Here is a 15,346-nt window from a genome sequence, read left to right as displayed (position 1 = left end):
CCTGAATATCCGCAGTTCGACAACCAATTTTCTACCCCTTCATCTTCCAGTTATCCTCCTCAACAATCTTCGTTGGAAGACGCTCTCAATGCGTTCAGGGAAACAACCATCAAAGCATACAAGAACTGTGACAATCCATGCAAGAGCTTAAAGATGCCGACACTTAAGCTACCGCAGCAATGGAAAAATGGATTGACCAAAGTAATAATGAACATCCATCTGAACAACAACTGGACCCAATGACTCAATATTGGGACAATGAGAGCATAGAGGATGACAACGAGGAAGAAGAGCTTCAAAGTCAAGAGATGGCGAGAGGGCAATACATGATTGATGAGGATGACACCAGTAATTCTTATCATGAGAATGTCTAGGCTACCATTACACTTAGGAATGAGGAAATTGTTGAGGATATTGTTAGGGAGCCCAGTCTTAAGGACCCTTTGGGAGGGTGCTTTGATCAATTTGGAGGTAACCTAGACCTGGACAAGCTACTTAAGCATACTAACACTTCTAATGAGACAAGTCTGGAGGATCCTTTGGGAGAGTGCTTTGCTCAATTTGAATTTGATCTGGACCTTGATATGATATGTGAGCAAGCTGGGCCCTTATTGGATCCCACTCCTGAGATGCGAATTGAGAATAGGAAAACCACTGAGATATCAATCCATATCCCATCTTCATTAGCAGCTGAGCCTCTCAATGTTAATAACCACGAGGAGGAAGAAGAGGAGCAAGTTAAGCACTGGGAGCAAATTGAGCCCCCAAATCTGTCAAATGATAAGGAAGTGAGAACTGAAGCTCATTCCTTCATCACAATCCCTCTTGAGACACAACATGAACCACAAGCTTCATCTTTTCAATGTCTCGAAGAGCCATCTTATGTCAAGATCTTCAAGGAATCATGGACACAAGGAAGCAAATCTTGGAATAGGCGTCCTAAGGAAATCTTTCGGAGCAAGCAAGTTGGCTACATAAGATGGCGAAACATCCCTCCAGAAGGGCATCAAATTCTAAAGAAAAAATGGTGGAAGGAATTGGTTGGACATCCAAATGATCAGGGAAAGTACTGTAAAATTTCTTCCCCATTTTAATTTCTGCACATTTTCTTTATTTCTTCTTTTCATTTTATTTTCTGTCATTTTCTTTTTATTTCTAACAGCAATTAATCTTGTGATGCGTGTTTCTCTTAGAAAATATTGCTGTTAGTTATGTTGACAGGTGTTTTGGTGTTCAAGTTTGGGAGATGCACTGGCCTTTGCCCACTCCGGTTCCTCATCCAACGGTATTGTATCTTTTGCCACATTGGGATAATGTGTCATTTAAGTTTGGGGGTCTGGACAAACACACTGTCTGTTTGTTTGTTTGTGTTATTTGTTTGTTTTTATTTGTTAAAAAAAAAAAATTGCTATGTTGTTGATTGAACATGAGTGACACTGTTACCTTGGTTTGAATTGCATTACTTGTTTAACATCTTGAACCCATCATCATCTTTAGGAATCTAAGTTTTTTGACTCATTTTTGGATTAGAGAGACTTCACATGTTTGACTTGATCATCACAAGCACATTAGCATAGAATCTGTGAGGTATAAGATTTGAATTGAATAGTGTGTATTTTGAGATTTATAGGATGCATCGTTGATGAAACCTTGGCTTGAAAATTAAAATTAAAATTAAAAAAAAAATCAATTCGAGTTTCTTATTGATTAACCGGACTTCTTGCCTCATTAAGCATTGAGTGTTCACGTAAAAGATGAGAAACTCAACTTGGTTGGTTGTATGGCTAATTTGGCTTCGTAGCCTTTTTGACTTGAGTAATTAAGCCTTTAGGGATGTTTCTACGTTTAGTGCCCTAAAACCATCTAGTTTGGGAGCCACTGGTCCAACACTCGCTACATAGGTCAATTAGAAAGCTTAAGGGAGCTGAGCATTGAACAGCCTACACACACACACACACACACACAAAAAATGCATATCTTGACTCAAGCCTTGGTTGTTCTCATCTGATAGAATTCATATGAATTTTAAGGTAAACAAAAACGTTGAGTAGATTGAAGCCTCATGAGTCTATGTTAATCTCACGTTGCACTTATTGGAGCATGTGTTGTCCCAAATTTCCATCTATGAGTTGAATGATTTTTGGATGTCCTGATGATGTGATTGTGGTGTTCATTTTGTTATTATGCTCATGAGTGAGAACCATGTGTTTGTGTGGAAGTTCATGTTTGTCAGTAAAATAGTGCTTAAAAAATATTTGTAGGTATCATTCTCTGTTAAACCTTCATGAGACTTCACTTGTCCACGAGGGATGTCTAGGGGTTTAAAAGGCTTGTTGTATATGCTCAATGCAATTGTCTCTCCCACGACAGCGGACTTATGTTTCTTGCTTTGATTTTGTTTTGCTAAGGGACTAGCTAAATGTAAGTTTGGGGGTATTTGTTGAGCGGCAAATATTGTATAGTTGGGCCCCTTAATTTATGTTTGCTAATCTTTTAGCTTTATTATTTTCTAATCTTTGTGTTAGTTCTTTGTTTTTAGTATTTTGTGTTAATTTATATTTGCTAAGGGAAAATTCTGCCTTTAAAGGGAAAAATGCAACTCATTCCATTAATTATGGGGCTTAAGATACTTCAGGGAGCATTGGCAGCAAATTTGGATCAAGCGATGAATCACATCCAGCGAGTCCCACTAAAAAGACCATATCTAGAGTTGTAGAGCTCGTATTGAAGCAATCTTAGTGTCATTGGAAAACTGATTCAAAGATCTACAAAGTCATGTTTCACAAGAGTTGGCTAATTCCAAATGGTAGTGTGCTCGAGCTAATTCCAAATGGTAGTGTGCTCGAGCGCACCCGTGCCCATCATCTAGCCATCGGTGCGCACACGTCTGCATCGAAAATGGAAATAGTGCATGCTCGAGTGTGATCGAGCGCACCTAGTGTGGCTCAAGCGCACTCGTCTGTCTTGGCAGTGCTAAAACCCTAAAGTAACATTATAAATATCATTTTTTTTCATTGTAAACGGATGGAGAGGGGCGCTGTGCTTTGTCGTTTTCGTGTTTTCTGGGCATTTTGTCACTTTGAGCTCGAATTCTTTTGTAAGTTCTTTAATTTTAATGAAATCATTTAGTTTCTTTATGATTTTGTTATCATGAGAAGCTAAATCTTCAACTAAGGTCGAAGATGAATCCTCACCATTGATTTGTTTGCACATCTTTATGTTTTGTTCGTACAATTACGACTTTTAATGTAATATGTTCATTTCAATTCAATTATGTGAGAAAATTGTGATTGATTGTTGTTTATAAATTGTGAAACCGTTGGATATTCATTGTGTTTCATCTGACGGATACATTGCATCTTTTGATTTAAATTGGATATTCATCGTTGTCTTTCATTAATCAAACGGATACATTGAATGCTTTCAAATTAAGTTGGATATGTTTTGTGATTTGTACAACGGATGGATTCTTTGAATCTTTCAATAGGTTAATTTTATGAACATTAGAACATGCATAGGATTTTATTGAAATTCAGATGTATGAACAAACATAATGATGTGCGATTGTTTTGTTTTCAATTTCAAATTCAGAAACAATTTGGAACTAGGTTAAGATAGAACTAGTTTAGATAGAAATTAATTTTTGCAACGCAATTCCCTGTGAATCGACCTCGCACTTGCACACGCTATATTGCATACGACTCGTGCGCTTGCGAGTAATTTTAAATTTGCACATCACATATAACATTACAAAATACTTATTTACTGAGTGCAATAATACCAATCAACAACACTGGCAACCATGACAAGAATAAACCAAACATGAAAAATTTCACTCTTACCCTATACATATCCTTATCATTTTCTAAGTAAGTAAACATTGTCTATAATCTCCCTTCTCTAGTTGATTTTCCCTTACAATGTAGCCATCACGTTCAGTCTCAAGGTCTTTCACCCTTACAATGTATCTATCACTTTCAGCCTCAAGGTGTTCAATCCTTACCATATATTGATAATTTTCATTCTCTAGTTCTTTTACCTTCTCCAACAGCTTAGGAATGACCTTCATGCCCTTTCACAATGTGGTTTGTCCATCCATTTGAAAAATCGGCATGGTGCTTTTCTCTACATGTACATAAAATATAAAACCAGTAAACTAACTTCAGGATATTAACAATTCAAATTTGATGGAAAACATATATAGATTTGTGGTGCAATCAAACTACTCATGTTAGAGTCATAGGTAGCACAACCCCTAAATCTTCTTCTAGGATTTTCTTTAGTCTAGGATGTCTTCAAAGGTACTGGTAAATCGCAATAATAAAACCAGGACATCTGAGTACAATCCACTAAAGTAGATCCACATCCAAATGATGACTTCATCTACTCTTAAGGAAATAACGTGAACCCTAGCTTAATTTACTGTATTCGCCAAAAAAATTGCTAAGAAATTTGATTTGAGTTTGAGTACATACCTTATCCCTGCCACAAGACAATTTATTTCCTTTGGATTCTCGTGCTAGACCTGATGACATTTCTTGTGCGTCTCCTCCAAAATTTAAGCTCGATTTGGGGGGAAATGAAAGAACAGACGATTTAAGCTCAATTCTAGGGTTCATGCCATTTGGGGATAACTGGGTGGGTAGGTTGGGGTTGAAGAAGAAGAAAGAAGGGAAGGGAAGGCAGCTCGAGGTTTCAGTACACGTGCGTTTGCTTTAAGCTCTATTTGGGGAGAAATGAAAGAACGGACTGTGGTCAACTCGATTTTAGGGTTCATGCAATGCAATTTGGAGAGAAATGTGGTGGGTAGCTTGGTGTTGAAGAAGAAAAAGAAGGAAGGGTGGTACGTGATGTGGTCAGTTAAGTTTGTCAACGTGGAACCCAGGACATGTGTCTGCCTTAAAGCTAATTTACGTGGAATTCTGTTAGTTGGGGTTGAGGGAATCTAACGAAGGTATTAAGTTGGACTTTTCCCGTAAATCAGGTACCATTTATGATAGGAATTGTACCTTAGGTTAAAAAAAAATAAAAAACTGCAAACCCAGATACTAATAAAGTATTTAACCCTTTGCGAAAACAGCCTCAAACTACAATTGTGACATTTTGCCCCCTCAAAATACTATTTCATTACAAGTTGGCTTATCATTAGACGATGGCATTAAAATATACAGAAAAATGGGGCACATGACACATATGTTTATATTTTAGACTCGAAACACCCAAAATGTCTCAATTTTGGAGAAAACTTTTGTTGTTGTTGTAGTTTTTATTTAATTTTAATTTTTAATTTTTTTTAAAATAGAGACATCGGATATGAGAATTGATGGGTGGTCGGCCTCACCAATCCCTTCTCTCTTTTTTTTTTCTTTTTTTTTTTTGGAAAAAAAAAAAAAATCTCTAAAATGAGAGCAATTTGGGCATTTCAATTTTCAAGTATAAAATAAAATATGCACATATGCTATCCATTTTCACCTAACATCTAATAAATGGACTAAATCACACAACAAAATGGTAGTTTGATGGTATTTTGTGTAAATGATAGTTTAGGACAATCTAGACATTTCAAGTCCAAAATATGCACATCTATGAGGGGGCAGGGGCGGATCTACATCCTAGGTTGTCCTCCCAATTTTTTTTTACAAATTTGCTTAAAATATAGCAATTTTATAAATCTGTCCTCCTAAAATAATATTTGTGTTCAATTTAATTCTTTTTTTGTTTTTGTTTTGCCCCCTTCCTCAACCCCCCCCCCCCCCCCCCCCAAATTAATATTTGTGTCCCTGTTTAATTTTTTTATTTTTTTTATTTTATTTTATTTTCTAAAATATCCCATTCATTTTGTTTCCCTTCATAGTCTAGTTTGCTTTTAACCATAAGCTCAATTTGGTTTGGGACTCTGATTTAGTATATAAAAGGAAAAGTTAAATGGTTTGGGTTCTTTGAGTGGCTTTTAACCAACAATCAGTTACCATTGTTTGGCTCGACTCTTAGCATTGTCGTTATTTGGAGCTTCAGGAAATTATTAGAAAAAAAATGTACACTCAAATGTACCATTTTTCTTGAACCCTATAAATCGTGCTTAGTTTATTTTGCTAGTTATTTATACTATTGTGTGTTTGTGATGCCATGAGATTAAATGTAAGACGTCTATGCTTTTATTTTATATAAACACGCACAAACACGCATATAAAGAGATTATATGTATCTATGTGTTTTTGTTTTTATATAAGTCTGTCCATCTCTCCAACTAAAAAAAAAAAAAAAAAAATCCGTCCCCCCACACCATAAGTTCTAGTTCCGTCCCTGATGAGGGGTGCACTATTTTTTGTCCATTTTGAGGTTAACAACTGGTGGAGGAGCCATTTTCAACCGGTGATAGTTTAACATGGTAAAGTATGACAAATGGTAATATGAGGGTAAGTGCGAATGAGGTGTCAATTAATTGGAGTAAGTGTATTTTCTGAAGAAATTCAGAAATTTATGAGCCTAACTTATCTCATAAAACCGGTTCAATAAGAGAGGGTTGCCCATTTCTTATAAACATGCCCAAGATCTTATCCACAGGCAATATGAGATCATTCCTCAACACCCTCCCTTACATGCAAGCCGGTATTTTTCCTGGTCCTTATCTCGGGATAAGTAGTGTGGGCTTCATTTGTCCTGTGGTAGGCTTTGATACCATGAAGAAATTCGTGAGCTTAACTCATTTTATAAAACCGGTTCAATAGGAGAGGGTTGCTCACTCCTTATAAACACGTACAAGGTATTGTTCACAAGCAATGTGAGATTATTCATCAACACCTTCCCTCACGTGCAGGCCAGCATTATTATTATTATTATTATTATTTTTTTTTTTTTTTTTTTTTTTCTGGTCATTGTCATAGGGTAAGTAGTGTGGTCACCATTCATTTTGTCTTGTGGTAATATGGGATCATTTCTCAACATTTTCCTCTTTTTATTTTTATTTTGTGAGTAGAATAAAGGCCTAAACACAATCTCTCAATAATGGGTTAAACTAATGAATGTATTCCCACATGTGGACAGTGAATCCTATTACGAAACAAAATGAATATTTATTCCACAACATATGTTGATGATCAAAACATGCAACATATACAAAGCAGGTGATACTACGTACGTACAAGCCTCCAAAACGGAGAATCATAAACGTGTTCTTACAAAGACTTTATTTTTGTTTATAATATATAGATGAACTAAGCAGTGACAAAAGGATAAATCTCATATCTTATGTTGCAACTCCCTCCAACAACTCTTCCTCCTTCTTTCCCATCACAGCAACGAGGAAGTTCACCAATTATTCCATCAAGACACTTAAAACAATCACTTCCAGAAAGGTCCCTAGTGCATTGGGCCAAGCCATAGAGCTTCTTTGATTTTTCGAGCTCTAGCTCTCCAGCTGCATACAGTTTTGGAGTCTCAGATGCATCTTTAGCCAGTAGGCTCAACAACTCCCTTGTTTTTTGGTTGAATGTTGTAGGCTCGCTAACATTTCGCAAGTTGTACATATAAAACTTGTTTTGATCGTCAATTTTGCCAAGGAAATCAGTGTTGACGTACTTCACAAGACAATTATCGTACCATATAATCGCACCTTTATTATATGGGCAGCGTTTGTGAATTTCGCTGCTGGCCTCATTGACACAAGTCCTGCAGCCTGTGGCTTCAACGTCACCACGACAAAGAGCAATACCATAAGCTTTGTAGGGATCCTGACCCACTGAGCCAAGACCAAAGCCCTGAGGAGGGGTTTGGTAGTAAAGATTGCCCAAGAGCTTTCTTAGGCTTGATTCATAAGGGTCATTGATGGTGAAGTTGTCAGAGCTTGAACAGACATGGTTGAGATATGAGCTGGCTCCGAAAATGGTTTGGAGAAGGACAGCAAATGTTAGCAGATAGATAGAGATGGAAGACATTTTGCGTAGGATTGAAATGAGGAAATGTACGCAGCAGTTATTTATAGTTTAAAGGGGTTGGCTGTTTCCTTACATACTGTTCAAGTTGACAGGAAATCGTCAAAACTGAGCTGCATTCTTCGGAAAAGTTAAAAAATGGAAGATGACATGATCGCCAAAAATATTGATAAAGAAAGTTGGAAATCATTATGTTATTCTGAAGAGTTTTGATGATTTCAACGGAAAGGTTGTCAATCAAGCCGAAAAAATATATATATTTTCTGTGTATTACTCTTGTAAATTAATCTCTCATTACTTCTTCTCTAAGCAAGTTGTTCATCTAAAAAAATAGGAATAATTGAAAAAGAAAATTCAACTGGATAATCACAACGACCATTCTATATATCAATGGCTGACAAAAGGGTTTGGTGCCATATTGTCAGTAGAGTTGAAATTAATTAATGTGTATATTTTTCTGTTCAGTAGAGTTTTATAGCCGTCCTATTTATGAATAATCATATACAATCACCTGCTTGACTTTTCTTTGGTTCATGTTCTAGATAATTGGAATATGATTTTTTATTTATTTTTTTCTATCTCAGAGTTCGAGGCTTCGTCGATCTGCTAACTATATCAACATTTTAGGAAAGAAAAAACAAATTAATACACTAGTATATTTGGCCAGTAAAATAAGATGAAAAACCCCCTACGTCTCCCAAGAAATGAAATAAAAAGTAAGAAAAACAAACAATGTAATGGATAATACATGATCTTAATGGATCTAGGGGTATCCATCGCCAAATATGCCTTAACTACTTAGGCTCCGTTTGTTTCGTTGTAAAATGATTTACGGAAAATGTTTTACGTATTTATAGATGTTTGGCGCGACGTAAAATAATAATCAACGAAAAATATTTTCCCTTTAACCGAAAATTCTTCTTTAATTTTAGGAAAATTGTTTACGGTTTTCAAAACCGTAAACCATTTTCCGACTTTGAGCATCTCATTTTAAAATTGGTGGACCATACCAAGACCCGCTCAGGACCCACTTGGGACTTGACCGGAACCAGCCCGAGACCTGCACGGCACCCGCTTGGGCCATGATCGGGACTCGCCTGGGACTTGACCAGGTTCCGCCCGGGACTTGACCGGGACCCGCCTGGGACTTGACCTGGACCTACTCGGGACCTTCTCAGGACTTGACCGGGACCTCGTCGAGACCTGACCAAGACCCGCTCAGGACCTACCCGGGACTCACCCAAGACCTCGTGGAGACCTGACCGGGACCCACCTGGGACTTGATTGCGACCCGCTTGGGACCTGCCCGAGACTCCGCCTGGACCTGATTGGGACCCGCCTGGGACCTGCATGGCACCTACCTGGGACTTGAGCGAGACCCACCCGGGACCTGACCAGGACCCGCCCGGGACCTGATCGGGACTTGACTGAGACTTGCTCGAGACCTCGTCGGGACCTGACCTGACCCGCCCGGGACTTGATCGGGACTCGCCCAAGACCTTGTCGAGACCTGACCGGGACCTAACCGGGACCCGCTCGGGACTTGACAAGGATCCTCCCGGGACTTGACCGGGACCTCGTTGGGACCCATCTGGTCGGGTCCCAGTAAAGTCCCGTGCAGCTCCCAGGCAACTCCTAGTCAAGTTTTGGGCGGGTCCTGATCAACTCATGAGCGGGTATTTTTATATTTTATTTTTTTAATTATTGTATATTAGTAGTTTGATGTTGTGAATATAAAAAATATTTTCGATTTTCCGTGCGCACACCAAATGCCGGAAAATGTTTTCATTGTAAATTATTTTCCTGTAAAATTACTTCCCTGAAAATATTTTACGTTGAAATAAACGGAGTACATGTTCAAATTCAATGAGATGCTCCATTTAGTCTTTGTGGTAGTGGACCAATCCCAAGGCCAGGTAATTAGGCCATGTTTGTTAATTAATTTTTTTTTTTAATTTTTTTAATTAATTAATTAATTAATTAATTTTTTTTTTGTCTCAAGTTAAAGACATTAAGGATGTATTTGACATTGGGATTTCATAGACAAAAAATGGGCTTTTAAACTAAATTGCAGAAAATGAATTTTTTGAGATTGCGTTTTTAAAAAAATTATGATTTAAAAACGTAGAAAATTTCTCGTTTTCAAATCGCAGGTAATTAGGTACTTTTCTTAAAACGCACAATTTTAAACACTAAACTGCGATTTTGTCAAACGCTTAACTGGTTTTTTAAAAATCACATTTTTAAATTGCACATTTTAAAGTCGTTATTTTTAATCGAGCTTTTTTAAATCGCAAATCTAAATGGTCCCTGACAAACAATTCAAAAGGCAAGCTATTTTATTTTTTATGACACATCAAAACATTTTTTTAAACCAAAACAAACACAATACCCCAAAACACATTAATAAACATACTTTGATGAAGATAATGTTCAATGGATTAAATACTTTTCCTATTAAATTTATATGTTCTTAATAAAACCGCATATTGCATTTGAAATTTAAACAAAATCACACACACACACACACACACACACACATATATATATATATATATATATATATATATATATATATATAATTGCGACATGACGTGAACCCATTTTTTTTCAAAGTTAAATTGATTTTCAATATATCATTCTAAGAGTCTGTTTGGGATTACGTTTGAAAAATAAAGCTTTTAAGTTCAAAAAATACTTTTTGGCAAAAACTTCACTTTTAAACTTTTGTCAAAAGTGCATTTTAGGCCTTTAAACCCTTAAAAGAGCTTTCAATTTTTTTTTTACTAAATGGGTACTTGTTTCATTGGCAACAGAAACAAGGAAACCTTAAAAGTTTCTTTTTGGGAAAATTACCTCATGAACTTACAACTTTTTCACACTTTCGCCCCAAACTACCATTTGTGACACATAATCTCCTTCAACTACCAATCAATTGCAAAAGGACCATTTTGTTAGCTTGTGATGTGAAAAATTGATGAAATTTGTAACGTGCCATACACATGCCTATTTTGAAACTTGAAATGCCCATAAACTATCATTCGCAAAACACCCTCAAACTACCATTTACACTTTTCCCTGTCAAAATATTTCATTCACATTGGGTGTATTCATTGGATGTCGGCATTAAAATGTACATAAAATGGTGCGAATGACATGGGCATATTTGGAGAAAAGAATTACCAAAAAAAAAAAAAAATGATAATTTAGGGGTGATCAACCACCCTTCAATTCCTCATATCTTTATTTATTTATTATTTATTTGCAGTGGACGCTGGTGGCTCGGCCACCTTTGGAGTGGCTCGTAGGCAACTTGTGAAGTGGGTGGCTACCAACTAGCAGCCACCCCTATATATATATATATATATATATATATATATATATATATATATATATATATAGTTTTTAAAGAGTAGCGACATTTGAACAGTACAAAGTGTCACCTTTCAAAAGGGTGACTCGCACTGTTCACACGTCGCCTTCTAAAAGGTGACATGTGAATAGTGACAATGTCACATTCCAAAAGGTTATATTTGGGCTTAAATGTCGCCTTGTAGCAATATTTTTACTGTTCAAATGTTTCCAATTTTAAATCGAGTCACTATGTTTAAGGGCATTTTGAAAATATCGCTATGCAAACGTCACTACATCAATAGTGACATTTTTTGGGCTAAAAATGTCACATTCCACGTGGTACTATTTTGGCCTTTTTTTTTTTCTTTTTTTTTTTGCAGTGAAGAAAAATGTAGCCTATAATTTATGTATTGCGTGGATGTAAGTCATAGGCCAAACTACCTAAATTTTTTGTATTTACTCTATTTCCTTTTATCTCTTTTTATTTCATTATTAGTTTTCTATAAAAACAAGCGAAGGCTTATCTCTCTTTCATTTCAGTTTTGCATGTTAGATTAGATCCACTATATAAGTTTTTTGTTTATTTATTTATTTATTTATTTTTTCAAATAGACAAATAAAATTTCAAGAAACAAACATAATGATTAATGAGTAAGAGTCATAGAAGTAAGCCGGGTGCAACAAATATCTTTGAACTCAGTGTTAAAGTAATAATTAAATAATTAAATTTATGTTTTGAATAATACTGAATAGCATTTGCCACATTTCTATATTTTTGGCTTGATTAGCCGCTTCTCTGCTGAAATCGTCAACACTCTTCAAAATAATTAATAATATTCCATCATAATAATTTAGAACTTTATTTATCAATAGTTTGGCGATCATATCTCGGCTTCATTGGCCAGTTGATGAGGTGCATGTTGTTGAAGTACATTTTTAGCTTACCCATTTTTGACTTTTACAAAGAACGCAGCTTAGTTTTGGCAATTTCTTCTCAACTTGAACAGTATGCAAGCAAATAGCCATCCCCTTCAACTATAAATAAGTTCTGCATATATACTGATGTAGATCGACGAAGCCTCGTCTACAACCGTCTAGATGAGCCTAAATCCAAGAGCCTCGTTTGAAGACCGGAGACCGTTCGGACGCCTATGTTTATTTACAGTTTGACTTTGATTTCAGTGACCGTCTGGACGGCGTTATATCCCATCCAGATGTGCATCGTAGAATCATAGTTCGATAAAATTTCATATTATTTTTAGGTTTAGGGTTTGGGGGCCTATAAATATATACTTTATAGACCCTAGAATGCATATTTGGTATATATGTGAGTTTTGTTCAATAAGAAGTTTCAGAGTTGAGTTTTTTCATGATTTTCCTTCAAATCCTAGAGAGTATCTAGCGTTTAAAGAAGATTTTGTAGATCCTTTTATCGTATCAAGATCAAGAAATACCTATCCGTTCTTTCTTGCTGTTCATCTTTGAAGCCCACTAAGCCAATTCTGCATCATATACCTCTCCATAGCTTCATCCAAAGTACATCCTCATTTCTGACCGAAAATGTATGCTCTCTCCATCTATCTGCTAACAATTTCTCTCATTCTACGAACAATTTTCAGAGCCAGCTCATATCTCAACCATTACTAAGCTTAGTTGACCAGGAATCGACTAGGCTATTGCCACAAGCCTAGTTGAACGACCGGCCTATGTCTTGGTTAACCGAGGTGTTTTTAGACACCAACTCAATTATATATATATATATATATATATATAATCGTTATATTATTATAAACCTTTTTTGGTAGGGTTGGCGCTGTCTCGAGTGACCTGTAGTTCAATATCGGCGCCCCAGATATTGCCACATATTGTCATATATTAGCAGCCCGACCAAGTCTAACCTTAGATAACCCACGTTACTAACAAAGCTAGAACCATGGCTCCATCCGTACATGATACACTCGTTATAAAACAACCATTAAATCCAAAGCCAAACATAAATATAAACAACTCTGTGTCCATAGGATTAAGCCCGTATAAAGTAAGGTCATAGTCGACATTATATCAATGGTCGAATGATAATCCAGTTGAGTTTTCATTTTCAATTATTCCTTTTTTTTTTTTTTTTTTTTTTTCTCATGGTACCGTTGGACATATTGTCATAATGCATGCATGGGTTGTAAAATGTGCGAGATACATATGTTGAAAATTAATTGACATTCAACGCTTTACATGAACGGCTTGCTCAGAACACTAATCTAGCTGTGGCCCTTTTGTGCACGGACCTATATGTTAAGGTAAGCCCTGCTGCAGCAGGTGCAGCTCTTGATGAAGCTGCTGCAGATTCTGCTACTGATCATGGCTTTTATCATGAAACTGGTTGTCAAGCTACAGATAAGGAAATTACCATAATCATAGCTATGCGTGTTGTGGCAGCAATGCTAGCTTGTCCAAATAAGTCAGGAAAGGCAAGCCATGCAAGGGATGATTCACATAAAATAGAAAAGCAGCTGATTGTGGAAAATCCCACTTCAATGCAGATTGTCAAATCATCCAACTCTACAAGGAAATGTTATCACTCAAATCGTATCTTCCTCCATAAGGCAAATGTTGATTGATATCTCTGTAATTGGCAATTCCTCATTATGTGGAATTGTCATGCTGTACAAACCTATCACTCTCGTGTAAATGATACAGAGAGCAGTATGTATGTAAATTATCTTGAGAATTACTAATCTATCTCTTGTTCAAATCTTTTCATGGTATCAGAGCCCTTATGGGCTAATGCCAATTCTCCCTTTTCTTGCAAAATTCCAATTCCCCTGCTTCCGCTCATAATCAGTCATGGCCACTACCTCAACAACCTCTGAGACTACCACTCTCACATTTGTTTTGCAAAATCTTGCTCCATATATAGGTATCAAACTTGATGGACCTAACTATTTGGCATGGCTCTTTCTTGTTGTTCCTATACTGAAGAGTCATGATTTTATGGACATTGTTGATGGTACAGAACCATGCCCATCTCAATTCCTGCCTGATGATCAAGGTAAGGAGGTCCTTAATCCAACTTATTCCCTCTGGAACAAAAAAGACCAATTTATTCTCAATTGGCTCAACATGACTCTCACTCAGTCAGTGTTCTCAACCTTGTATGGTTTCCATACATCTCAGCAAGTATGGAAGTTTTTGGCTACTAGATTTGCTTCAGAATCTAGGACTCGGGTGTCTAACCTAAAATGCCAAATTCAAGGCCTTCTTCAAGGATCCAAGACCTGCACTGTATACTTGCAAGACGCTAAAAATTGGGCCAACCAACTTGATGCAATTGGGAGGCCTATTGATGACGAAGATTTAATCTCTTTTATCATCAGTGGCCTTAATCCTACATTCAACTCTTTTGTTATAACATTCTCTATAACCACAATAGACAAATCCTTGACTTTCATAGAGTTTCAAGATCAACTTCTCAGCCATGAGACACTTATCAATCAACAACAATCTATAGTGAATGATGCCTCCAACTTTGCATTTTTCAAACAACGTCAAGGAGGCCCCTCAAAGCAGAATTTTCATTCCTTCAATCGCAAGCCCAAGAATGGTCAATACAGTAAGTTCTCTCCTCGACCAACAACTAGTTTTCCACGTCATGCATCTCAAAGAAATTCAGCCTACCAACAGAAGCTATCTGGTCGTAATGGTTCTCCATTCCAGCCAACCACTCGGATGCCTTGCCAAATATGTGGTAAAACAAGGCATCAGGCTCTAGACTGTTTTCACATGATGGATTATGCATATCAGGGTAGGCATCCCCCCATACAACTTGCTGCCATGGTACCCCAAACCAACAATGAACTAGAAGATCAACAATGGTTGTTTGCCGAAAGTGGGGCCAATTCTCACATCACTAGTGAATTGGAAAACTTGACCCTTTAGCAGTAGCCCTTCAAAGGATCAGAAGCTGTAGCAGTTGGCAATGGTGGAGGTCTTGCAATTGATAACACTTGTTCAGCAATCTTAACCTCTTCCAATTCTCATTTTCATCTTAATAATATTTTACATTG

The 15,346-nt window shown here is 36.8% G+C and overlaps 1 pseudogene; it reads right to left on the bottom strand.

Annotated features, from left to right (window-relative positions):
- Window positions 1-7,214: 7,214 nt before the first annotated feature.
- LOC132173105 (antimicrobial ginkbilobin-2-like protein pseudogene) lies at window positions 7,215-7,934 on the bottom strand (annotated as a pseudogene).
- Window positions 7,935-15,346: the final 7,412 nt, after the last annotated feature.

This window comes from Corylus avellana, chromosome 1, assembly GCF_965113065.1.
Source record: "Corylus avellana chromosome 1, dhCorAvel1.hap1.2, whole genome shotgun sequence".
NCBI classification, from domain to species: domain Eukaryota; kingdom Viridiplantae; phylum Streptophyta; class Magnoliopsida; order Fagales; family Betulaceae; genus Corylus; species Corylus avellana.
Note: the sequence above shows the minus strand (reverse complement) of the source record. Positions and strands in the feature narration are given on the sequence as shown.